At 43.1% G+C, this 16,797-nt stretch overlaps 1 protein-coding gene across 4 annotated transcripts in view; it reads left to right on the top strand.

Moving 5' to 3' along the window:
- The window catches only part of disp1 (dispatched homolog 1 (Drosophila)), a 423,869-nt gene that overhangs the window by 24,941 nt on the left and 382,131 nt on the right, over positions 1–16,797 (top strand). Inside the window, exon 1 of one of the 4 annotated variants that reach the window (XM_041188532.1) lies at positions 9,273–9,337. The exons of the other annotated variants lie outside the window; for them this stretch is intronic. The gene's annotated coding sequence lies outside the window, so the exon portion shown is untranslated. Of the gene's footprint in view, positions 1–9,272; positions 9,338–16,797 lie in introns of those variants that run through there. 4 annotated transcript variants of the gene reach the window in all.

Genomic DNA, 16,797 nt, shown 5'->3' on the forward strand with positions numbered 1-16,797 from the left:
GATAGTACCCTCTTTCTCAAGGTCTTTAATCCAGACTTTGTCATCCTTTTGTAGTTGTGGCAAGTGTCGGGCGCAGTACCTTTTATTGCAGGAGGAAGCCTGCTTCTGCCTGTAGGACTGCCCTCTTGCTTGGATGTCCTGATAATCTTTGGTTACCAACCCTGATATTTATTTTTTTTGGCAGGATTGGAAGTTTGTGCGGAGTTTCCTGCTCATCAGGAGTTTGAATGGGGCCAGACCACATTGTAATGTAGTGGACCTGTAAGTTAACAGTGCCGTGTGAAAATCCTCATTCTTTTTTAGTGGGGCTTTGAGTGCAGACCCCTCTTTCAACCTTCCTAATTTGACTGTGAGTATCTCGAAGCTGGTGCAGTGGTGGAAGCCGGATATTGGTGGCAAAGCACGTGAAGTACTCATTTGAAATTGTGGGCTGTTATCGGACACTATCTCGTTCGGGGTGCCGTGACTTGTGAACACCTCTCGGTGCCTTAATTACTACCTTTGTAGTAATTGTATATAGTTGCTTCACCTCAACTCATCTGGGAAAGTAATCCATCACTATAAGGAACAATTTGCTGTTGAAGACAAATATGCCAAGCCAAGCCTCTCTCATGGCCTGGTAGCTAACTGTATGGGGATGAAGGAATCTCTTTGGTCCTGCCTGTGCTGCGCGCACACCTGACAGTTTGCCATGCTGCCCTCAAAAGCCCTGGAAATGCCTGGCCATCAGATAGAGGATTGGGCCGGTATCCTGCACTTGGTGATGCCCAGGTGGCCCTGGTGTATTTTTTTTCCCAAGTATTTCCAGCCGAAGGAAATCTGCGATGACCAGTTACTCATTGTAGACCAGAAGATCGTCTATGACCATTGTGTTTTTTTTGTTGTTTGAGCCAAGCTTTCATGGTACCATCGCTTGGTCACCCTTGTTAGCAGTAGTAGTGGATTTGGGTGCACTTCTCATCATGCATTTGTTCCTGGTGAATCTATTGGGAGTTTTTGTGATTGCTGGCAAGTGATCCGTGTCAGTTGGGAGTACACTTCCAGGTCTATGATCAGATTGATGCCCTGTTTTGTTGGAAGGCCTGCTGTGGCCCTGGAAAGTGTGTCTACTGTTGTTTGGTTTTTACCTGGGATGTATACTGTCTCATAAGCAGAACCTCTAGATTCTGGGAGGCATCTTTGCTAGCTCTTTCTCAACCAGTAATGAAACTAGTGGTTTATGTTCTATTTTGATTGTGTACTTGAGGCCGATGATATAGTCTGAAAACTTCTCGCATGCCCATGCGACTGCGAGGGCTTCCTTTTCTATGAAAGCGTACCTCATCTCCGTGCCCATAGGCCCTCTGGAAGTATAGTAAACTGGCTGTCAACTTCAGTTCAGTTGTCCTTGGAATAGGACCGCTCCAAGGCCTATCCACTGCTATGCTGGTCGGCAGGCTTGGATCATAGTGTGTCAGAATGTCAATGGAGAACAGCACCGCCTTGATATAAGTGAATGCTTGCTCTTGATGGGAGTCCCAGTGCCATACCTGGTCTGTCTTAAGCAGATGCCTCAAAGGTTCTGTGACCTGTGCCAAATTTGGTTAAAATTTCTGAAGAAGAGTCATACGGACTTGAAACATTAACTTTGCCTTCCTCTCCACAGATGCTGTTAGACCTGCTGACTTTACCATGTTCTCTGTCCAACAGGACCGTAATACTGACCCCTGCGCCGAATTTGAAGTTTGTGAGATGGCCCATTCACCAAAATGTCCGTATTTCAAAACTAAATCCAGCTGTAAAGGATGTCTGAAGGCTGTGAATGTGGAGAGCATTTTTGACCTTACACAAGAAGCATGGCTGTGTATACTATTGGTGTGCAGTCTCAGCCTCATAAATCATCTTTGGGTCTTCTGTTTGTTTAGATGTTTTGCCCTTGAACAGTTTGCCGAAGTGTCCAATTCCATTGCATTGAAGTATTGGGCTGAAATTGCCGGACATTGATCGCGCCAGTGGGGTTGCTTTGCTCCATAGCACTGGCATAGTCACTCTACTGGTCGGCTAGAGTATTGCTTCCCTTGGCCTGACATGTCCCTGTTTCTGTGCTGTTTAACTAACTGGATTGTTGGGTTTCCTTTGTACCACGGTTTACTTTCTCCTCTTAAAATGTGCCTGTGCTGTACATGGGGTTCAGCCTGTCTAACAATTTTGGTAGCTTTCTTGAGGGTTAGATCTTGTTTCACTTGCAACATGTCTGAGAGTGTTTCACCTACCACTTCTGCAACTATTCTATCTTTGTTGGGCCAAATTTTAGGTCTCCTAGCCTTCAGCCGTTCTTTACAGATCATTAATGAATGAAGTGACAGGTTCTCCTGGCTGCTGGACGCACTTATTAAATTTAGCCCTTTTGAGGATTGTGTTGTCTCTCAGGTTAATATAAACATTGAATGAAGCATAGAAACGTAGAAAATAGGAGCAGGAGTAGGCCATTCAGCCCTTCGAGCCTGCTGCGCCATTCATTATGGTCAAGGCTGATCATCCAACTCAATAGCCTGCTCCTGCTTTCTCCCTATATCCTTTGATCCCTTTCGCCCCAAGAGCTATATCTAACTCCTTCTTGAAAACATACAATGTTTTGGCCTCAACTACTTTCTGTGGTGGTGAATTCCACAGGCTCACCACTCTCTGGGTGAAGAAATTTCTCCTCATCTCAGTCCTAAGTGGCCTACCCCGTATCCTGAGACTGTAACCCCTGGTTATGGACTCCCCCACCATTGGGGACATCCTTCCTGCATCTACCCTGTCGAGCCCTGTTAGAATTTTATGTTTCTGAGATCCCCCCCTCATTTTTCTGAATTCCAGTGAATATAATCCTAACCAACTCAATCCCTCCTCATATGTCAGTCCTGCTATCCCAGGAATCAGTCTGGTAAACCTTCACTGCGCTTCCACTATGGCAAGAACATCCTTCCTCAGATAAGGAGACCAAAACTACACACAATATTCCAGCTGTGGTCTCACCAAAGCCCTGTGTAATTGCAGCAAGGCATCCCTGCTCTTGTACTTAAATCCTTTCGCTATGAAGGCCAACGTACCATTTGCCTTCTTTACTACCTTTCTGCACCTGCATGCTTACCTTCAGCGACTGGTGTATGAGGACACCCAGGTCTCATTGCATATTCCCCTCTTTCAATTTATAGCCTTTCAGATAATCTGCCTTCCTGTTTTTGCTATCAAAGTGGATAACCTCACATTTGTCCACATTATACTGCATCTGTCATGCATTTACCCACTCACTCAGCTTGCCCAAATCACACTGAAGCATCTCTGCATCCTCCTCGCAGCTCACCCTCTCATCTTCAAATTTAGCAGATAATTCATTTCATTCCTTGTCTCGCAATAACGTTGGCTATCGGGCCTACCGAATAAAGCAGCATGTTAACTTGTTTAACTTCTGCCTTTTTAGCCAGACCGGAAGCAATCATGTATCTAAGGAATCCTTTTCTTAAGTCCCCAATTAGTTGATTGATCTGGGTGGAATAGTGGTATTGTCACTAGACTAGTAATCCAGAGCTGGGCACTTGGGTTCAAATCCCACCAAGGCAGATGATGGAATCTTACTTCAATAAACTATCTGGAATTAAGAGTCTAATATCCATGAAACCATGTTGATTGATGTAAAAACCCATGTGGTTCACTAATGTCCTTCAGAGAAGGAAATCTGTTATCCTTACCTGGTCTGGCCGACATGTAACTCCAGACCTACATCAATATGGTTGACTCTTAAAATGGCCTAGCAAGCCAATCAGCTATATCAAACGGCTAAAAGCAAGTCCATAATGAATGAAACCGGACGGACTACCCGGCATTGACCTAGGCACTGGAAGCCACATCGGCAAACTCAGTCCTGTCGACCCTGCAAAGTCCTCCTTATTAACAGTGGTTTACAGGCGGCAGGAAGTTGCCCTGGGAGCCCTTAGCATTGAAGTCTCATGGCATCAGATCAAATATGGGCAAGGAATCCTCCTTGCTGTCCGTACCGTCCCCCTCCACTCAGCTGATGAATCAGTACCCCTTCTTCATATTGAACACCACTTGGAGGGTGGCAAGGGTGCAGAATGTACCCTGGTTGGGGGTCTGCAATGTCCATCACCAAGAGTGGCTCGGTAGCACCACTACAAACTGAGCTGGCCAAGTCCGCAAAGATATAGCTGCTAGATTGGATCTGTGGCAGATGAGGGAACCAACAAGAGGGAAAAAACATACTTGACCTCAACCTCATCCTCTCCAACTGTGACCGCTGCATAGCCATTGTGGAGACCAAGTCCCATCTTCACAATGAGGATTCCCTCCATTGTGTTGTGTGGTATTACCACTGTGCTAAGTGGGATGGATTTCAAACAGACTCAGCAACTCCAGACTGGGCATCCATGAGGCGCTGTGGGCAACAGCAGCAGAATTTTTTCAGCCACAATCTGTAACCTCATGGCCTGGTATATCCCCACTCTACCATTACCCCTAAGCCAGGGATCAACCCTAATTCAAAGAAGAGTGCAGGAGGGCATGCCAGGAGCAGCACCAGACATACCTAAAAATGATGTGTCAACCTGTTGGAGCTATAACACAGGGCTATTTGCATGTCAAACAGGGTAAGCTGCAAGCGATAGATAGAGTGAAGCGATTTCACAACCAACGGATCACATCTAAGCTCTGCAGTCCTGCCACGTCCAGTCGTGAACGGTGGTGGGCAATTAAACAACTAAGTGGAGGAGGAGGCTCCACAAATATCCTCATCCTCAATGATGGAGGAGCCCAGCACATGAGTGCAAAAGACAAGGCTGAAATATTTGCAGCTCCCTCCCACTGACACACATAAAAAACTATAAACAGCAGTTTGATTTGGAAGCTGTTTGTGAGTTCAGTTGGTATTGAAAGTAGCTGCCAGGTGAGGCTGGAGAAAAGGGAACAGATAGCCAGTCCCATGCTAAAGAAAAGACCCCAGAATCCAGGGGAGTGGAACAGGAGAAAGTCCCAAGCAGACCTTCTAGTCAAAGGAGGGACAGGAACCTGGAAAAGGTCCTGTTAAATGAAGTTAAAAGTGAGGAGCAGAGAAAAAGGCTTCAAGCTTAAAGAAATAAATGATTGTGAGAAGTCAGAAGGCTCAAAGAGGCAACTGAAGGTATGTAACTCTTTGTTATGGGAGTATGAAGCAGTGGTATACTGTTGACAGCTGAGTCAGTGAGAGAGAGTGTGTGGAGGAAAGCTTGAACGCATGTGGTGACCCAGGGGAGAGGAGTATTGGAAGCAGAGATCGAAACCCTGGAGGTGAACCCTTGAGGAAGGCATCTGAGAGAGAGAGTGTCGGTTTGGGAGAAGGTTTCAAAGTGAGTTCTTGGAGAGTGGAGATTGGAAACCCTTGTGTGAAAACGGAGTTCAGTAAGACTGGTTGGCTCACGGTATGACAAGTGTCTGGGGGGAGTTGAGAGATCCATAGCACTTGATTGAGGTGGCATCTGTCACTTGGTTTTAGAGTGTGTTGTGTCTGACCACAGGGTGCCTATTGGTTTACCTGGACTGTGTACTTACTTGTGGACATTAGAGTATAAGATAGCTTTTGTAACTTGTGTTATCCTTTCAACAAATCTGTATATATCTATAAAGTTGAAGGAGTATTGCATAAAAACAAAAATCTGCGGATGCTGGAAATCCAAAACAAAAACAGAATTACCTGGAAAAACTCAGCAGGTCTGGCAGCATTGGTGGAGAAGAAGAGTTGACGTTTCGAGTCCTCATGACCCTTCAACAGAACTGTTCTGTTCTGTTGAAGGGTCATGAGGACTCGAAACGTCAACTCTTTTCTTCTCTACCGATGCTGCCAGACCTGCTGAGTTTTTCCAGGTAATTCTGTTTTTGTTAAGGAGTATTGCATTACAGTTCATCTTTTCTTAATAAATGTTTTATGTTTTTGTTAAAAGTTCATTAGCTGACTCAGTGGCTGTTCAGTGGCTCCCCACCTCCACGTATCTAAAGTAACAAATAAAAGTTAGGATCTATCAAGCTGTGCTCTGCCCTGGGGTCAGGCTTGTCCAGTGGTAACCTCAGTTGGGGATCATAACCCACACAATTCCTCTGTACACTTTGTTAAGTAAGTTAACACCTTTAGTTTAAAAGTTAAGCGCAGAGAAGATTATAGTACGGGTGTGTTATATTTATTTGACATCAGAGCTGGCACAGAATATATATCTATATATGCTTGCCATCCTTTCCAATGCATGTATAGATTTGTTAGAATGACATGATTTGAACATGTACTTCAGCTGTGGTCAGACTCTCAAATTCATTTATGCCTTAGCACAACCTCTGTAGATTTGAACTCTTCCTTGTTGAGGCAATATATTCTAGCATCTTGGCTGTTGTTTTTTTAATATCCTTGGCCATAAACCATTTGCTGTGCAATTGCATGTTGAAGCTAAAATAATCTTCAGATCTATTGCTATATACTCTCCCTGCTCTCTTAGCTCTAGTGTGTTAGCAAATTTAACAAGCTTTGTTTTTGATATTTATATAATCTGTGTAGTTTAATGGTTCAAGCACTGAATCTGTGCTGCATTCTTGTCAGTCATGTTAGACATGTGACAAATATTGTTTCCTGCTTTTTAGGCAGTTTTTTTTTATTGTTTTCCTTCAGATGAAGTGACTTTAGAAACCAGGAGCTACTTGGATCTGTGGTCGCATGTTCTGCCCTTTTTTTATGATTCCACAAACTTATGACACTGCAATTACTGTAAGGAATCGTGCTGCAGAATTGCCGCCGGGAATGTATCAATGCAACACACCAATTTTAAGCAATTTATGTTATAAATGTAGATATCAGGATTCATAATGGTAAAATTTACAGACTTGTACATGCTGACATGAGATTTTTAATGTACAGTGTTACAGACCATGATGGGAGGAGAGTGAAGTTAATTCAGCACAGTTAATTCTAGCCCCCTTTCTCCACAGGTTGCAACAATAGTTTAAATGTTTAATTCACCCACAAACTGGCCAATTGTTACCCTTTGATAATGTTATTCCAAGCATAAAAAGACCCTAACCAGGTTTCTTTCAGTAAAGACAAAAAAGTTGATTTATTATAAAGCAAACTACTTTTTAACAAGTTAATAAGCTGGTTACCATACAAGTTGTCATTCAGATGTGTAACGATTTTCCCCTTTAAAATGAACTGATATTTGGACCCCCCCCCCGATATACACACACTCAAACACAGAACAGGACACAACAAACGCAGTCCCCTGCAGAGGCTGAAGGATGAGAGAGTTTATTTTAAAAGGATAAAATTCAAACATCAACAGTGTCAAGATCTTTAACAGAATTCTGGTCACAATAGGTTTGCAAGTTCCCTCTGATGGATTTTTTGGTGAAACTGTCCTTGATGGCTCTTACTTATCACAACTTTGCAGACTTTCCAAAATACAAATGATTTATTCTGATGAGATGTATCTGAGGAAAGTTCAGCACAAAGGTGGGGCAGAGAGAGGGAAAGAGAGTCTTTTCCTTGCAGCTTGCTTCTAATGAAACCACACACATTCCCTTTCTGACTGAGAGTTTTTTAAAGACTCAGATGCTCGGAGAATACTTCTCTTAGGCTAGGTGTTTTTCGCCCATTAGCAAGAGTCTTTAGCCTGGCAATAGTGGTTCTTTGTTAACTTGGATATACAAAGTATTTCTTTCCTCTCCAGATGCTCCCTGCCAGACATCTATCTTGACACATGGTTTACTCAAGAATAGCATATGCACAGCCTGAATTAATATTGTAAACTTATTAAAAAATAACTCTGGAGGAAGAATGTCCAAAATTCAATGCCCTTTAATTTCTCCAAAAACCGCTTCCTCACAACAGTAAAATCGTTATTATCTGGCATGTGTGGGGAATGGGAAGTGCCAGTGAAGGATGTGTGGGCGCTGGTTGAAAGAGGACCCCCCCCCCACCCCACCCCACCGTATGTTTCATGAAAGGCCCGTTATCTCATATGCTTAGGAGGATAATAACCTGGAGCTCAATTTCGGTGAAATCCTCAGCGAAGATTTCCATTGTCTCTTTGAGTTGCAAGTTCTTGACAATTGTTTTGTTGACAGAATTCGAGTGGTTGGTGTTTCAGTGCAATCTCCAACTGCATTAAATCTTCATTGGATAATTTCTTCCTGTGCAACTCCAGCAATTCCACCATGTCAGCCTCCTCCACTTCATCAAAGCCAACTTGCTTCGCCAAGGTGATGATTTTGCACTGAACTTCAGGAACGGCATCATGAGATCATCTGTGGTCGCTTACATACACATTCAGGCCACCAGGTTTCCACCACACTGTTCAAACATGACAACATTACTTCATCAGATGAAACAATGATATTGTCGATACCCATGAGGAGGATGTAGGCATGCCAAAATTCCCTGATTGTTGGCACATTCTCACCTTGTGTCTCATTAATGAGCTGGGAGAAGTTACTGTTTAGGTGGTAGGCCCTGAATATAGCTTCTGATCCACGGGTTGTAGTAATGAAGTAGTGTTGGGCAACAGGAAAATTACCTTCATATTTACGGGCACGTCACCAAGATTGATTGGATGACCTGGGGAGTTACTTAAGAGGAGCAATAGCTTGAAGACTATATTTTCTTTGGCACGATATGCCTTCCAGGCAAGGATGGCATACAGAGAACTATTTTTGAAAGAGTGCCCCCATCATCTAGGCTTTCTTATTTCAATGCCAAATGACGCATACATGTTCCTTGCAGTAACTCTTCAAAGTCCTTGGTGTCTTGGACTGGTACACCACTAATAAGGCCTTAAATTTGAAACCTCCTTCAGCAGCTTGTTATGAAAGCCACACTTAGCTGCTCATCAGGAACAGAGGCTGGGAATGCCCAGTCCTGACAGGCTTCGCGTGTCAGTGCATGCACAAGTCTGGGAGCAGGTAGTGTATGCACAGAGCTTAATCCTTAAATTCTTTGGGCTTATGCATAAAGAAAAATGGTGTGAAAACCTGAGTCAGGTTCCTGGGTGCAGAGCACCATTGCCAGCAAGTGCCCAGGTTAGGGGACAAGAGAGAAGGCGACAGGAATAGGTCCCAAAAGAAGGGTCCCAGAGAGAGGACAGGCATAGGAAAAGATCCCAGTTAAGTTAAAAAGAGGAGCAGAGAAAAACAACTCCAAATGAGACAAGGGCTGTGGGCAGCAGACTTTAAGTGAAGAGGGCACAAGGAAAGTCCTGGTAATTGAAGAGGGCTCTGGAGAAGCCCTGAAGATCCAAGAAGGCAGTTGAAGGTTGATGACTCTGTGCTGCGGGCCGTTGTGTCAAAGGTAACCCTTCGGAGCAGTAGTGTTCTGCTCGGTGTGGCTGAAGAGCTGAAGTTGTTTTGAGCTTGAGTGTAAACTTGAAAATCCAGGGGAATGAAATCTCGGGAGACTGCTTTAGTGACTGGAAGCCCATGTCCAGTGGCATACCACAGGGATGTGTGCTCGGTCCCCTATTATTCATCATTTATATAAACAACATAGATGACTATGTGGGGGGTAAGATTAGTAAGTTTGCGGATGACAAAGATTGGCCGGGTGGCTAGCAGTGAGGTTGAGTGTCTTGGGCTACAGGAAGATATAGACGAGATGGTCAAATGGGCAGATCAGTGGCAGATGGAATTTAACCCTGAAAAGTGTGAGGTGGTACACTTTGGAGGAGTAATTTGACCAGAAGGTATTCAATGAATGGCATGACACTAGGAAGTTTTAAGGAACAAAGGGATCTTGGTGTGTGTGCCCATAGATCTTTTGAAGGCGGAGGGGCATGTTAGTGGGGTGGTGAAAAAGGCATATGGAACACTTGCCTTTATCAATCGAGGCATAGATTACAAAAGTAGGAAGATCATGTTGGATTTATATAGAACCTTGGTGAGGCCACAGCTGGAGTACTGTGTGCAGTTCTGGTCACCACATTATAGGAAGGATGTGATTGCACTGGAGGGGGTGCAGAGGAGATTCACCAGGATGTTGCCTGGGATGAAACATTTACGTTATGAAGAGAGGTTGGATGGGCTTGGGTTGTTTTTGTTGGAACAGAGAAGACTGAGGGGCGACCTGATCGAGGTGTACAAGATTATGAGGGGCATGAACAGGGTGGATAGGGAGCAGCTGTTCCCCTTAGTTGAAGGGTCAGCCAAGAGGGGACACAAGTTCAAGGTGAGGGGGAGGAGGTTTAGGAGGAGTGTGAGGAAAAACTTTTTTACCCAGAGGTTGGCGATGATCTGGAATGTGCTGCCTGAGGGGGTGGTGGAGGTGGGCTGCCTCACATCCTTAAAAGTACCTCGATGAGCACTTGGCATGTCATAACATCCAAGGCTATGGGCCAAGTGCTGGTAAATGGGATTAGGTAGGTAGGTCAGGTGTTTCTCACGTTTCGATGCAGACTCGATGGGCCGAAGGGCCTCTTCTGCACTGTGTGATTCTGAGATGTCATTGAAACCCTACAAGGTGGGCTGTTGTTGAGGCCATCAGAGTTGGTGCAACTTGTAGGGAGAATTCCAAGGTTAAACCAGGAATCTTTCATGAGATTGGTTGACTCAGCGTTACTGATGTCTGGGTAGGTTAATGAGAAATCTGTGGACTCTGTTTTGGTCACATCTGCCATTTATTTATTTATTTCATAGTGTGGTGTGTTCGACCATAGTTTGCTTGTGAATTACATGTACTTCATATTTACCCTTAATGTTCGAGTATAAAGTAGACATGTAAATTGTTTAATCTTTCTGACCTTGTATTGTAAAGCTTATTTTTTTTTTAACTCAAAATCCATGGAATCTTGTGGCTTTATTCACTGAGCAAGTATCTTAAATCTCAAACTTTTGTTTACAAACCATGTACTAAACCATATCTATCAACAACTTGTGGTCTGGCTAAGGAGCTTAACAAGCGTTCCCACCCAGCAGATAAGTCAGGTGATCTTTGGCAAGTTTAAATCCCTGTGCTGCCATCTCCTCTTTGGAGATGAATGTTCTCTGTGGTATACACTTCCAATAAAGTGACATCTTATCAACGTTAAAGACTTGTTTTGGTGAGTAGCCACCTTTTTTTCAGTGATTATCTTCAAATAGGCAGGGAATTCATTAGCTGCTTCAATATCGACACTAGTTGCTTTGCTGCATACTTTTATGTTGTGCAAATAGGAATGTTTCTTGAAACGCTTGAATCAACCACGGCTAGCACTGAAACTTTGTGACACTGAACTCTCACTCTACTCATTTTGTAAGTCATAGAAGTTATTAACATTTGCTTGGATGACCATCAAGCTAAGCCAGCTTGCATTGGTTTTTGATCTGGACTGCCAAGGGTCTTTCCATACTTTCTTTTAAGCATATCTTCACAAACCTTTCCCTTTGGCAAATAGTGGAAAGGTGTTGGAAGGATACCTAAGCTAATTATCAGCCCCTTAAACCACATCATGAGTGCTCCTGTGGCCAGCAAGTCCTGGCATGGGACTTGAACCCAGAGTTTCAGGCCCAGAGGTAGGGGTGCAACCACTGCGCCACAAGATTTCCTACATATTTTCCATGATGCTATTTCTAGTCCAACTTGGTACTTAAAGGTGTAACACTTTGCGCACTTTGTTTGATTTTTGTTAGCATCACCATGTTTGGATTACCGCCTACAATACCAATATCAACTGGTTGTTCTCCAGCCTCAAAACATTTTAAAATCTTTAACTTTATTTTTAAAGTGATAGCTTTTCTTAGTAGCAGCAGTCTTGCTACTATCATGTTTTGGGTGTTTTTGACTCGCGTTTTAGAAGTAATTCAAAGGGATGAAGCACTAAATCACAAGTTTGAAATAATCTCAAATGACTTTAAAATGGTTTCTCTACCTTGCCCACTGCAAAGTTGAACAACTTGGGGCTCCAAAATTAATCAGAAGATTGCAGAGTCAGGACCTGTTGGCTTTCCCTTTCCTCCTAAAAGGCCTTATAATTTTTGCCAAAAGAAGCCCCTGAGCCAATGACAGCATTGTAACCTACAGCAAATGCCCCTCTCACCAACTTTAAAAAGCCTCTCTACCTCACCCAATGCACAGCATCTATACCTGGGACTCCAAAATTAACAGGGGATTACAGAGTAAGGAGCTGCATCTGTACTGCACAAAAGTGAGCACTCAAGGTTTCAACTTTACCCCAGGAAAAAAATACAATGGGTATAGTGTTTCTTCTTACAGCACTGTACTGTACAATTTTCATCCAAAGCAGCTGATGCCTCACACACAATCGAATGCCTCTCGCTGGCACTCACTCCAAGATGGTGGTGATCAGTCACCACATAAAGCCAGGTGCGAAACAATGTTAATTTGGAAGTTGCGATGTTCAGCACACATACTGGCTGCATTGTAAACCTGACATTAAAGCAGAAAGACATTAAATGCAACAACATAAAAGCGGGGGACTTGCTGTACCAGTAATCTTCTGCTGAGTTCTCATTTAATTCATTTGGTCACTCTCGCCTATCCCTGAAACCTTTTGAGTTGCTGTTTCTCCTGTTCTACCTTTTTTCTGTCTCCTTTCAACTTTTTCTTCAGGTTTCCCTTAAAGACTTTTTTGTTAAAGTTGAATTTTAAAAGCAAAAAAATCATATTAGATTGAGGACAAAACTCTGCTTTCCTCTTGACCCATTCTTCTTAACTTGACTGCACTCTTCACCTACCCCTTTTTTATTCTCACTCTTTTTCCACACTCGCCCGTGGTGTTTATTTTCCTCAGGGGCTTTGGTTCCTTTCAAAGCCCATGTTTTTGGAAAAAAAAATCAAACTAGAATGAAAGAATTTACATTTTGCTTTATTTGTGTATTTGCGTCTTTCTCTCTTCTACATTATAACATTAATTACCCTTACTTCATTGGCTGTAAGGCACTTTGAGCTGTCTGATAGTTGTGTAAAGCACAAATATAAATGTATGTTTTGTTCCTGTGTGTCTGATTCTATCAATGTGCTGGTTTTGTTTCCCACCCTTTCCCCAGTCTCTCACTGCTCCCCAATGCTCGATCTCTTTCTCTTACTCCCTGTCGGCTTAATACATTTTGAAGTTCAAAGAACACCAGAAAAGGTGCTAGTGTGTAATCAATACACTGTCACTTTCCTCGCCCTCAAAATGACATAGCCTTTTTGTTAACATTGAATTTTAAAAGCCGACAAACCATATTAGAATGAGGGAAGAAGCTGCGTGTGTACTTTTGTTTTCCTCTTTTTTCCAACCTCTTGATCCATCCCTTTTTACTTGTTCGCACCTTTTTTCATTCCATTGCCTTCCCTGGATTCTTATCATATTCTATCCGTTACTAAGAGCTTGTGTGACTACTGTATTTTTACAATATTGCCCAATCCTCATCTGTGCTTCTGTTACCTCAAGACTTAACTTCCCAAATACCTTCTTCATTAGCTTTTCAAACTCCATCCTACACAAACTCCAAATTATCTAAAACTCTGCCACCTGAATCCATCCCATTAATGCTTACTTTGTCCAGTGGCAGCAAAATGAATTGCAAATCCCATCTTTTTTGTCATGACATTGCCTCACTTTGTTTCTGTAAGCTCCTCGAGTAGAGCTTGTCAACCCAAGCCCATGCTGCTTTGAAATAAAAACAGAAAATGTAGGAAAAACTCAGCAGGTTGAGTCAGCTCTGAAGAAGGGTCATATGGACTCAACACTAGGTCTGTTTCTTTCTCAGTAGTTGCTGGTAGACCTGCTGACTACTTCCAGCTTTTTCTGTTTTTATTTCAGATTTCCAGCATCTGCAGTATCTTATGCTCCTTTGACTTTGTTTCAGGCACAAAGCGCCTTTCACTTAGATGTGGAATTTCCAGCTATCTTAAGTTTTATTTTTTGGAACTCATTTCCTAAATCTCGATGCTACTGATTTCAATCACAGGTTACGACAAAGACGTTTTGTACAGCTATCCTGGCTTCCTTGTCCATTCACTTCCTTTCTTCGGTTTGGATCGTTCTCTTTCACGTGATGTGATTTGGGATGATTTTGCGACGTTAAAGAATTGGAAATTGCAGCACGCACCAACTGCTGCTCCTCATTTATCTGTGGTTTTCTGCAGCCTTAAACCCTGATTTAACTGTAGATAATAATTTCTTCAAACTTAAAGCCTTACTCCTTAAACAATTTAATACATTGTTTAGATTTTTGAAATTCTCCAAAGCATTTAATATATCCTTAGAACAATTTCAAATCTATTTTTTGGAACTGTTCCATTGTTGCTCCTCTGAAAATGAGGAGTGATAGTAGAGGGTAATATAGTGAGGGAGAGTGACAATCTTCTTTGCAGCAAAGAGTAAGCCCAGATGGCTATGTTGCCTGCCTGGTGCCAAGGTTTGGGACATCTGCTCAGGGCTGGAAAGGAACTTGCAGTGGGAGGGGGAGGTTCCAGTTGTCATGGTTCATATAGGTAGCAACAACATAGATAGGACAAGGAAAGAGGTTCTGGAAAATCAGTATGAGGAGCTAGGTACCAAATTGAGAAGCAGAATCTCAAAGGTAATAATCTCTGCATTATTACTTGAGTCACATGCATACTGGCATTGGGCAAATAAGATTAGAGAGATGAATGTGTGGCTCAAAGGCTGGTGTGCAAGAAGTGGGTTCTGGTTTGTAGGGCACTGGCATCAGTACTGGGGAAAGTGGGGGCTGTACCCTTGGGATGGTCTACACCTGAACCGTGCTGGAACGATTGTTCTTGTAAATCGCATAACTAGGGTAGTAGGCTTTTACCTAACCAGGGGGTGAAGGATCAAGCTTGGATAGATGTAGCAAATCAAGGGGTAGAGTCAAGGCAGGAGACAATAATAGAGAATAATGGGAAATGAGAGTCAGGGAATGGCAGGAAGGGACAGAGAAAAAAACCTATGAATACAGCAACAGTGAGGACTAGATGTTACAAAGATAACAAAAAGACAAAACTTGAGGCTCTGTGTCTGAGTGTGCATGGCATTCATAACAAAGTAAGTGAATTGATAGCATATATTGAAATAAATAAATATGATCTGATGGCAATCAGATGGCAATTATGGAGACATGGTTGCAGGACGACAAGGATTGGGTCCTGAATATTGACAGGTACATGACATTCAAGGAGAATAGGAAGCTAGGTAAAGGTGGAGGGGTAACACTGTTGATCAAGGATGGCATTTGTGCAATAGTTAGAGATACCTTGGTTCAGGAGATCAGAATGTAGAATCAGTTTGGGTGAAGATGAGGAATAGTAGGGGAAAAAATTCAATAGTGCAAGTGGTCTACAGGCCCCCTACCAGTAATCACAATGCAGGATGAAGTATTCAAGAAGAAATATTGGGTGCTTGTGATAAAGGGACAGCAATAATCATGAGTGATTTTAATTCACATAAAAACTGGAATTGGACCCAGAATTGGCTGAGTGGCAGGAAGCAGAGGGTAATGGTCGAGGGGTGTTTTTGTGACTGGATGCCTGTGTCTAGTGGGGTTCCACAGGGATCGCTGTTGGGCCCCTTGCTGTTTGTGGTGTAAACATAAACGATTTAGACTTGAATATAGGAGGGTTGATCAGTAAATTCGTGGATGACACAAAAATTGGTGGGGTGGTAAATAGTGAGGAGAATAGCCTTAGATTACAGGAGGATATAGACGGGCTGGTCAGATGGGCTGATCAGTGGCAAATGGAATTTAATCTGGACAAGTGTGAGGTGATGAACTTGGGCAGGGCAAACAAGGCACGTGAAAACACCTTACTGAGGATCAAAGGGACCTTGTTGTGCATGTCCACCAGTCCCTTAAGGTAGCGGGACAGGTAGATAAGGTGGTTAAGAAGGCATAAAGGATACTTGCCTTTATTAGCTGAGGCATAGAATATAAGAGCAGGGAGGATATGCTGGAACTGTATAAGACGCTGATTAGGTCACAGCTGGAGTATTGCATGCAGTTCTGGAATCTGTATTATAGGAAGGATGTGATTGCACTAGAGGGAGAGAGAGTGCAGAGGAGATTCACCAGGATGTTGCCTGGGCTGGAGAGTTATTGAGGAGAGATTGGATAAACTGGGGTTACTTTCCCTGAAGCAGAGGAGATTGAGGGGGGACATGACTGGGGTGTATAAAATTGAGGGGCATAAATAGGGTAGACAGGAAGGAACTTCTGCCCTTGGTGGAGGGATCAATAAGGAGGAGGCATAGATTTAAGGTAAGGGGCAGGAGGTTTAGAGGGGATGTGAGGAAGAATTTTTTCACCCAGACGTGGTGGGAATCTGGAACACACTGCCTGAAAGGCAGAAACCCTCATAACATTTAAGAAGTATTTGGATGTGCACTTGAGATGCCATGGCATACAAGGCTAGAAAATGGGATTAGAATAGTTAGGTACTTGTTTGACCGGCGCAGACCCGATAGGCCAAAGGGCCTTTTTCTGTGTTGTAGACCTCTATGACTAGGGAAACGATACTGAGCAAACTGATGGAGCTGCGGGCTGACAAGCCTCTGGGTCCTGATGGACTTTATCCTCGTGTCTTAAAAAAGGTGGCCAAAGAGGTAATTTTCCAAAATTTGCTAGATTCTGGAAAAGTTCCATCAGATTGGAAAGTAGCAAATATAACCCCTCTATTCAAGAAGGCAGGGAGGCAGGAAACAGTAAACTCTAGGACAGTTAGCTTGACGTATGTTAAGGAGGTTATAGCTGGGCACTTATAAAAACTCAAGGTAATCGGGAAGAGTCAGCATAGTTTTGTGAAAGGGAAATCATGTTTAACCAATTTATTGG

This window comes from Carcharodon carcharias, chromosome 5 (genome assembly GCF_017639515.1).
Source record: "Carcharodon carcharias isolate sCarCar2 chromosome 5, sCarCar2.pri, whole genome shotgun sequence".
In the NCBI taxonomy this organism is placed as follows: domain Eukaryota; kingdom Metazoa; phylum Chordata; class Chondrichthyes; order Lamniformes; family Lamnidae; genus Carcharodon; species Carcharodon carcharias.